Raw genomic sequence first — 9,392 nt, 5'->3', positions numbered from 1 at the left:
TCACCGTGTTTACACATTATAAAGCTAAAAATATTACTCTAGTTTATTCTAATCTATTGTTAAGTATTGTGCGCCGTATACCAAGTTCTTAGGGCACATGAAAAATTTCAGTTGCCAAACAGAAACTAGTAAACATATGTTCCTAATTAGTGAACGGAAAGATAATAATGATGGTCAACAACAGGCCACGTTAATGAATAAGTTGTATAGGCTAAATGTTGCTTGTAGGCTACATTAAACTCAAATGTAATAGTTTATCTTATACTCCTGGTTTGATTTGATTAGCATATGAACATGAAAGTAGGATAACTACCAAATATATATTATGCAAGTCAGGAATCATTAATTTCAAAATTTAAAGCCATGCTAAAATTAAAAAGAAAATATTAAATTACACAATTACACTTCACTGGCCATACACAATGATTTTTTTTTTTTTTTTTTTTTTTTTTGAGACAGTCTTGCTCTGTCACCAGGCTGGAGTGCAGTGGCATGATCTCGGCTCACTGCAACCTCCAACTCCCTGGTTCAAGCGATTCTCCTGCCTCACCCTCCCAAGTAGCTAGGATTACAGGTGCGTGCCACCACGCCAGTTCATTTTGTATTTTTAATAGAGACGAGGTTTCACCATGTTGACCAGGATGGTCTCAATCCTGGCCTCTTGATAGTCCTGACCTCATAATCCACCTGCCTCAGCCTCCCCAAATTGCTGGGATTACAGGTACAACGATGCTTAATGAATGCTTAGTGAAGCATAAAGTTACCTACATCAATTAATTAAATGAACCTATGTACAGAAAACGTGTATAAATATAAGTCCATACTAATGCTTACAACTTTCTAAGAGGGTTCTTGCTTACATAGCTTTTTATTATTTTAAGTAACCAGAACTACCAAATACCAAAATTATTTGATTATGGTTATGTTCATCTAAACACAACAATAAATTTTGTATTATTATTTAGGAGTCTATTTTGCCTATAGGTAACAAACATCTCCAGACTAACATGTCAGTTTTATCAATTATATTATGTTTAAATATTTAAGATTTCTTTATATGGAACATCTATAGAGATAAATAGAGGTTTTCAGTAAGATGTAGTAACACTGTGATTTTTCTGTCACAGAGTCTCTCTTCACTTCCTTCTAAAGAGACTAATTTGAGAGTATAGGTGTATATTAATTTTCTTGATTCTTTCAGCTGAATTACACTGGTCCAGAAGTTCAAAATCATGTGACAACAATAAGAGATACTGACAGAAGTCATTTCCAAGTTTGTACATATATTTAAAAAATTACATATATAAAACTGAGACTTTTATTTCTGTTATTTTAAAGCTTTTATTTCTTGTAGCTAAAAATAAAACATAAATCTGGTAGGTAAATTTCTTATGAAATCGATCTTGAAATAGAAAATGTACTGATTTTCTTACCATTAACATTTTTTACCCTTCCAAAGAAGGGAGGGAATAAATCATGACTTATTCCATTTTCAATAACAAAATGAAACTATGGCACTAACCAAAAACTTGCATTCTGGCATCATTTTTACAGTTGCAGAGAATTGTTTCTGGGCTCATTAAAAATATATGATTCCATTGCCGCAATGGAAAGCAAACAATAACTTCTTAAAGGAGTTCTACACCTCCTTTAAGATTTATTTCATTGCTACCTCTAAATTCTGATAATTTAAAATCCATTTTAAGGTGACAAAATTTTTAAAAATTTTGGAGGAAACCTCTGGATAAATGGACAAGGCCTTTTTTTTTTTTTTTTTTTTTTTTTTTTTTTTTTTTTTGTAGTCAATCCAAATACACTGGCCAAGCCAACTTTTGAAATAAGATTATATGATTAGGTATTAGCAGAGACAAAGAGTTACTGCCTCCATCTTACTCTGCCCTATTTGAAAGTCTCAGGGGAGAGAAGGGAACAAGATGCCGACCTAACCTGAGTGGAGTCAGGTGAGGCATCTTTACATCTAAGAATTTGTATGACATTGAATCAGTCAACTGGGCTACACATCATCAATCAGTATTTCAGCAATTTTATGCAATAAAAATAACATTAGATTATAAACCAAGAACTCTCATTTATGTTTTAGTTTATTAAATGGTTTTTGTCTTTATTCAGACATGAATCACATCACTCTCTAGCACCTGTTTTGTCCTTCACCATTTGATCTCTAACATGATTTCTAGCTTTATTACCAGTGATTGTAGGAGTCTTACGATGTTGAAAGTTCTATGAGGTCATAAAAAGGGACATGTTCCCTTCTGTAATGAAACCAAATTTAAATTTATGTCCAGATGAAACTGGACAACCACATGAGAAAAAAAAGCTGTCAATGAAGTTATAAATATAGATCTTTTAAAAATATCTTTTCTTAGTTAAAAAAAAAAAATGCCACTGAGTAAGTGTGTGAGATTTGATCAAGACATTTACAAAGCTGGGATCGATTTTGGGCTTAGCATTTTATGAAGGATGTAAAAAATTTGAATTAACCTGGAGGGGGAATGGTCAGAGTGGTATCATTGTTGATAATAAATAGCTCTACTTAATTAAACATGCAATTTTAAAAACACTTCTTTTGTGATTAAAGTTCTCCATTCACCATGAAGCCTTCTAGAAATTCTTGAAGAAATATGAGTAATTTCTTCTTGACATCACGCCTCCAAATAAGGATAGCTCAGGACACAATTTTCTGTCACCATTCCCTTACTTTCCCCAAAATTCAGGAAGTGATTTCTGAGATCCCTCCTTGCACAAGGCACTGAGCTAGTAAGACATTCTTGGACTTGCTCAGTGCTTGTTTAGTAGTTCTTTGTGGATATTTACATCAACGTACTATCATATTTTGAAATCTGGAGAAAATATACCTGCCCTCATTGCACATTTCCCACGCTAAAATCAGGCTAATAAAATTAACTTAATAAATGCTCTTAGTGAAAAGCAAATTTGAATGATGTGTTCCTCTGGCTTAAACACTTTGTAGAGGCTATTAGATATTCTAGTTATTCACCAAACTTACTGTATAATTTTAGGTTCCTGGCATATGTTAGTTGCTCAGAAATGCTTTTAGGATGTATACAGGTGCTGAATAAGTTTTATCGGACAAAAATGATGATGACAGGTAAGATAATTTCATGTTAAATATGAAATATATCCTACAATAAGAGTAAGAACATCCGCTGCCCCTCCTACTGTACTTGAAGTTCTCAAACATACATTTTTAGACCAAACTAAATATATCAGGCACTTGCAGCTGCATTTAATTATCAATACATGTCATCATATGACACTTCAATTTCACTGGCAATCATAAAAATAGGTTACTATGCAAATCCCAATGCTTTTGCTATTTGTAGGCCAAACAAGCAGTCTGGTAGGATGCCAGTAGGTATCAGTGGGAGAATAAAGGCATTTCTTTTTGGTAATTTATTTCTAGATGTGTTTGTCCCTTTCCCTAGATAAACTCTCTCAGAGAAGACTGACATTTTTCTGTACCCTACAGAGAGATTAGTGAATGCATAATCACACAGTTACAGGTCCGGCTCCAATGTGTTTCTCATTAAATTCTCTGTCGTTCCCTCTGCGGGAAACTGGACAATTTATCAGATTTTCATACAGGGAGGTGAATTTCTGCTGAGGAGGCAACACAATGTCTTTTACTCTCCGGAGTGCAATTATGGCTGAGCTTCCCCGACAGTACTCCATTTTATGATAGGGTTGTCGTTGTAGGATGTATGCATTCTACAACTCGTTTCTATATTCTGACACCGGTTATATATTTACACTTTTTAAAGTTAGCTAGTTTTCCTACATTCGCCTTAATACAGAATGTCTGAGATTAAGCATACCTATATACTAGAATATTAATTGTACAAGGAGAATATAGAAAGACTTCTCTAACAGTCACCATCTTAATGGAGCATGTGAGAGAATGAGTTTCAATTTTGGAAACAGAAAAGAGTGTAAAAGCGTGTGTTCTCAGTCAATTCTTGTTTTTTCTTTTTGAATAAAAGATGAATTTCAAAGGAGAGAAAAAATATGTTTTCTGTTTAAGTAATGAAAGAATAACAATTATGGCAATAATTACCATAAATTTTACCTGAGATCTGGAGTTCCTGTAAGTTATGATTAGGAGGAAAAGTCATGCCCATTTATTTATGTTGCCACATTAGTTGTATCACTGTGTAAAACAACAGATCAGCTCTGACAGAGAGTTTGTTTTCACCTTAGATATCATGTTGCCTAAGATTCTCAGTCTTTACCATTTAGTGAGCAAGCGAACAAATGAAAAAAATGCACACGCATCCCACCTCACTGGTGCAGAGCTGAAATCACAAGATTTTGCTACTAGTCAAGGGAGTTTAATGTTTAATGATACAAAATCAACTCAGTCTAGCAAAACTCCAAGGTCCAAAGGAACCAAGCAAACAAAAAGAATAATGATTTCTTGATTGCTAATAATTTATGGCAGAAACCACTAATAAGTTTCTTTTCTTTTTGTTTGGTATTAATTTATTTGATCCTCATAACCTTCCATCATGCAGATACTATACTATATTCCTACTTTACAATTGAGGAAAATAAGGAATAACTGAGCTTTTGATGACCAATCAAAATAGGCAGTACCTGCCCATGGTATTAGAAGACTCTGTCCTAAAGTTTGTTCTTACTGTGCATTTTCTCTTTTTCTTCTCCTTCTTTCTTTCTTTCTTTTTTTTTTTTTTTTTACAGTTTACACATTATTTCTTTTTTATATATATATATATACTTTAAGTTCTAGGGTACATGTGCACAATGTGCAGGTTTGTTACATATGTATATATGTGTCATGTTGGTGTGCTGCTGCACTCATTAACTCATCATTTACATTAGGTATATCTCCTAATGCTATCCCTCCCCCCTCCCCCCTCCCCCCTCCCCCTCCCCCCTCCCCCCTCCCCTTACCTCACGATAGGCCCTGGTGTGTGGTGTTCCCCACCTTGTGTCCAAGTGTTCTCATTGTTCGATTCCCACCTATGAGTGAGAACATGCAGTGTTTGATTTTCTGTCCTTGCGGTAGTTTGCTCAGATGGTGGTTTCCAGCTTCATCCATGTCCCGAAAAAGGACATAAACTCATCATTTTTTATGGCTGCACAGTATTCCATGGTGTGTATGTGCCACTTTTTCTTAATCCAGTCTATCATTGGTGGACATTTGGGTTGGTTCTGAGTCTTTGCTATTGTGAATAGTGCCGCAACAAACATACATGTGCATGTGTCTTTTTAGCAGCATGATTTATAATCCTTTGGATATATACCCATTAATGGGATGGCTGGGTCAAATGGTATTTCTAGTTCTAGATCCTTGAGGAATTGCCACACTGTCTTCCACAATGGTTGAACTAGTTTACATTCCCACCAACAGTGTAAAAGTGTTCCTATTTCTCCACATCCTCTCCAGCACCTGTTGTTTCCTGACTTGTTAATGGTCGCCATTCTAACTGGTGTGAGATGGTATCTCATTGTGGTTTTGATTTGCATTTCTCTGATGACCAGTGATGATGAGCATTTTTTCATGTTTCTGTTGGCTGTGTAAATGTGTAAATGTCTTCTTTTGAGAAGTATCTGTTAATATCCTTTGCCCACTTTTGTATGGGGTTGTTTGATTTTTTCTTGTGAATTTGTTTAAGTTCTTTGTAGATTCTGGATATTAGCCCTTTGGCAGATGGTTAGATTGCAAAAAGCATGGTACTGATACCAAAACAGAGATATAGACCAATGGAACAGAACAGGGCCCTCAGAAATAATACCACAAATCTACAACCACCTGATCTTTGACAAACCTTACAAAAACAAGAAATAGGGAAAAAAAGATTCCCTATTTAATAAATGGTGCTGGGAAAACTGGCTAGCCATATGCAGAAAGCTGAAAGTAGATCCCTTCCTTACACCTTATACAAAAATTAATTCAAGATGGATTACAGACTTAATTGTCAGACCTAAAACCATAAAAACCCTAGAAGAAAACCTAGGCAATACCATTCAGGACACAGGCATGGGCAAGGACTTCATATCTAAAACACCAAAAGCAATGGCAACAAAAGCCAAAATTGACAAATTGGATCTAATTAAACTAAAAAGCTTCTGCACTGCAAAAGAAACTACCATCGGAGTGAACAGGCAACCCACAGAATGGGAGAAACAACTAATAAGTTTCTAATAAAAGCATTCAGTGTTCATTTAACCCCTTATACCTGGCATTATGCTGGGGTTCTGGCAATAGAATTAAACATATTGGCTTGAGGGAAATTTACCTTCTTGCTGATAATATTAGGGAAGTGAACCACAGCTTTAGAATGTGATATTCAGTTCTTGGTAGGATAAAAATGACACTTATTCTTGCCAAAAAAATTTAGTTTGTTGGGTCACTGTTTACCAAGATAGACCCAAAAGCTTAAGCTATAGTTTACATTACATGTTTTAGAAGTAACTCACAAGTTTCTTTGATGCTCCTTTTGGGAATTTATAGCATTTTAAAACTGATTATTAACCTACAGGATCTTATCAAAGATGCAAGATATTTCTATGCTTATTTTAAGATAATTAGGGATCCACTAGAATGTAAGAAAATTGTGTGTAGACTTTTCTAATTCTATCTGCTATAACAAACATTTACCTTACAGCTGGGATTGGAAAAGCAATACGATCTGATTTCAGGATTGCTCAGAAATTGGAAAAAAACTGACCTGTGCTTCCCAAATTTATTTCCCAAGACAAAGATGTCTATAGCACAGAAACGTTTGCATGAATTAAAAAATCAAGATGTATTATTAAATATGGTCCTGAGTATTGCTTAACATTTCAGTTCTTTTTCTACCTGTTTGCTGGAAGCAAGAACATTGTTAACAATTTAGCACCTTTTTTATTAAACACCACCTCCCACTGTTGGTCTTAAATAAAGGATTATATATATCAGACTTCCTTTGAGAACAGCTGCTGCTTTTTGGACTGCTAGGATTAGTGCAAACAAACCTCCCCCAGGACATTTAAGGGGGTTGGCAAATGTTGCTGTGTCTACTTTGGTTGTTATAGAGGCACCCTTGCAGTGGTTTCAGCCAGCGTTCCTGTAACATTGGCCTGCAGTCAATAAATATTTCATGTCTCTTTCCCCTAGGGTGTGCTCAGAAGACCACCCTGCAAGTTTCTGCCTCTGTGGTCACAGCTTCATGCCGTGGGCGTAAAGGTGGGTGTGCAGCCAGAGGCAGGATGTGCAGGCAAGATCCAATGTGGTTAAAATTTGGGATCACTAGTCTGGCTTTAGGGAATCTGGAGACTACTTCATGTTAACACTCATTTTAAGAGAGAAAGCATGTCCATCAGAGGACTATCATTAAGCATCAGTGTGATTCACTCAAGGGTTAATAGAAGGAAACATTCATAAGAGGCGAGGTTTCAGGTTAAGAGAGAAATAGAAGCCTCTTGTTCTTCTCACCAGAGTGTAGAATGTCTTCTTCCCCTTAGGAAGAAGACCCTCAAAGTTTCCAGAAGGTTCCAAAGGTTCCTAAAGGGACCCAAGTGGGAAAGGATCTATGTCTCCTTAGCTCTTTAAAACATGTCATGACTCATGCATCCAAACAATAATGCACTCAGTGACTGAGTGAACATCTAGTGAACCGAATGATTCAGAGATTGGTCAAGATTTATTAACTACCTAAAACAGAGACTCAAAGGCCAGGGAGTATAGAACCAGTTTTGCTTTGCTTAAGAAAATAAGAGGAAAAATAAAAATGATGTCGCACGTTGATTTTGAGGCGTAATATCACTTTCCCTCCACCCTCGCGGAGGGTAGGTCTAACTGTTGTTAGTTTCCATTTGGATGGTTTGCTTAGTTATTCCCTGTCTGTTTTCCATAGACATTGCTTGAGTACCTACTACCTGCCAAATATGCCCCAAGTGATGGGTGCCGAGATAAATAAGACCTGGTTTCTTCCCTCAAGAAGCTTGTAGTCTAGATGAGAAGATGAACAATTAAAAAAATACGCTCTGTATATCCCACGGGGGCGGAGCTGGACTACTATAATAAGTACTGCCTCCTTACTTTTGAACAGTCCTTTTTAGTTTTAATGTAGCACTTCAAGCATTCAGAATATATTTAGCTGCCTTAACTAATAAGATACAGTTATTAATAGGAAATGAATGCTTCTAAGAAGTTAGCATTTAAACCTAAGATACCTTGATGCTTGGTCCAGATTCCCTCTTCAGTGCTCATAACTCAGCTGCTGAATGTGCAGCTGCTCAAGGCTGTGCCTCTTACCCTTAGGCAACTGCCAAGGTTACATTCATTCCCAGGGTACCCTGAGGCCAATAACTAGCTGATTCAGAAATACAATGGCCTGACCCCTTGCCACGATTTTTAATCAACATGAAGGGCCATAGCAGCTTCAAGGCACCCCTAGGATCAGCTGAGGCCTCAGTTGCTGACATAGAGAAGATAATTTTCTCCCTCCACCCTGCCTTTTTCATTTCCTTACAGGTAGGGACACAGATGCAAGACAATACTCTCGGTTAAATCTGAATTCTAGGTAAACAATTCATAATTTTTTATATAAGTATGTCCCAGATATTGCATAGCTATCCCGTATGTTTATTTGCTAGGTCTGGCACTACTATGTACCATCGTAACTTTGAAGATCACTCCCTGTGAACCAACTGTGTGCTACTCTCAGCCTCAGAGTGTTGCTGGGGAATCCATTCCCTGGGAAAAGGTATTGTGGTCAGGAAGCACAAGGGAGGGCCTGGGCTGCCAAAGAAAAGTGTGAGGGGAATAAGAAGAGGATCCTCTTTCTACAGTCGGAGATGAGGGCATATTTCAACATTCTCATGGGCATAAAGAAGTTTATACTCATAAGCAAGGCAAAATTCAAAAGTTTCAGTGGTTATACAAAGCTTAAAATATTCTTTATCCAAAGCATGATCTTGAGGCCTTAATTCTTTGTTCAGCCTCCCAAAACATTAGCTGTATGTGTTTGTACATATAATACTAAGGCACACAGACTGTCTTTTCCTAAATTATGCAAGGCATGTGATCAATTTGGGACTTATTACTGATATTTCTTAAAGTCTCTCAAAAAGTTGATCACCCTTTCTTCATAAAACACATTTTTTATGTGTTTTACAAATTGCCACATGCACCTGGCCTTTCTACTACCTCAGCAGCTATTTCTTCCTGTCTCTTTGGCTAGCTCCTCTTTTACCTGACCTGTAAACCTCGCGGGACCCCAGGGCTCAGTTTTTGCCTCTTTTGTATTCTCTCTGTAAACTTACTTCCCATGTGATTTCACCTCTGCCTTACATACCAGATATATGCTGATGACTTCCACATTTAAATTTGCAGCCTCAACCTC

Source organism: Macaca fascicularis, chromosome 5 (genome assembly GCF_037993035.2).
Source record: "Macaca fascicularis isolate 582-1 chromosome 5, T2T-MFA8v1.1".
Classification (NCBI taxonomy): Eukaryota; Metazoa; Chordata; class Mammalia; order Primates; family Cercopithecidae; genus Macaca; species Macaca fascicularis.
This window is presented reverse-complemented; position numbering follows the sequence as displayed.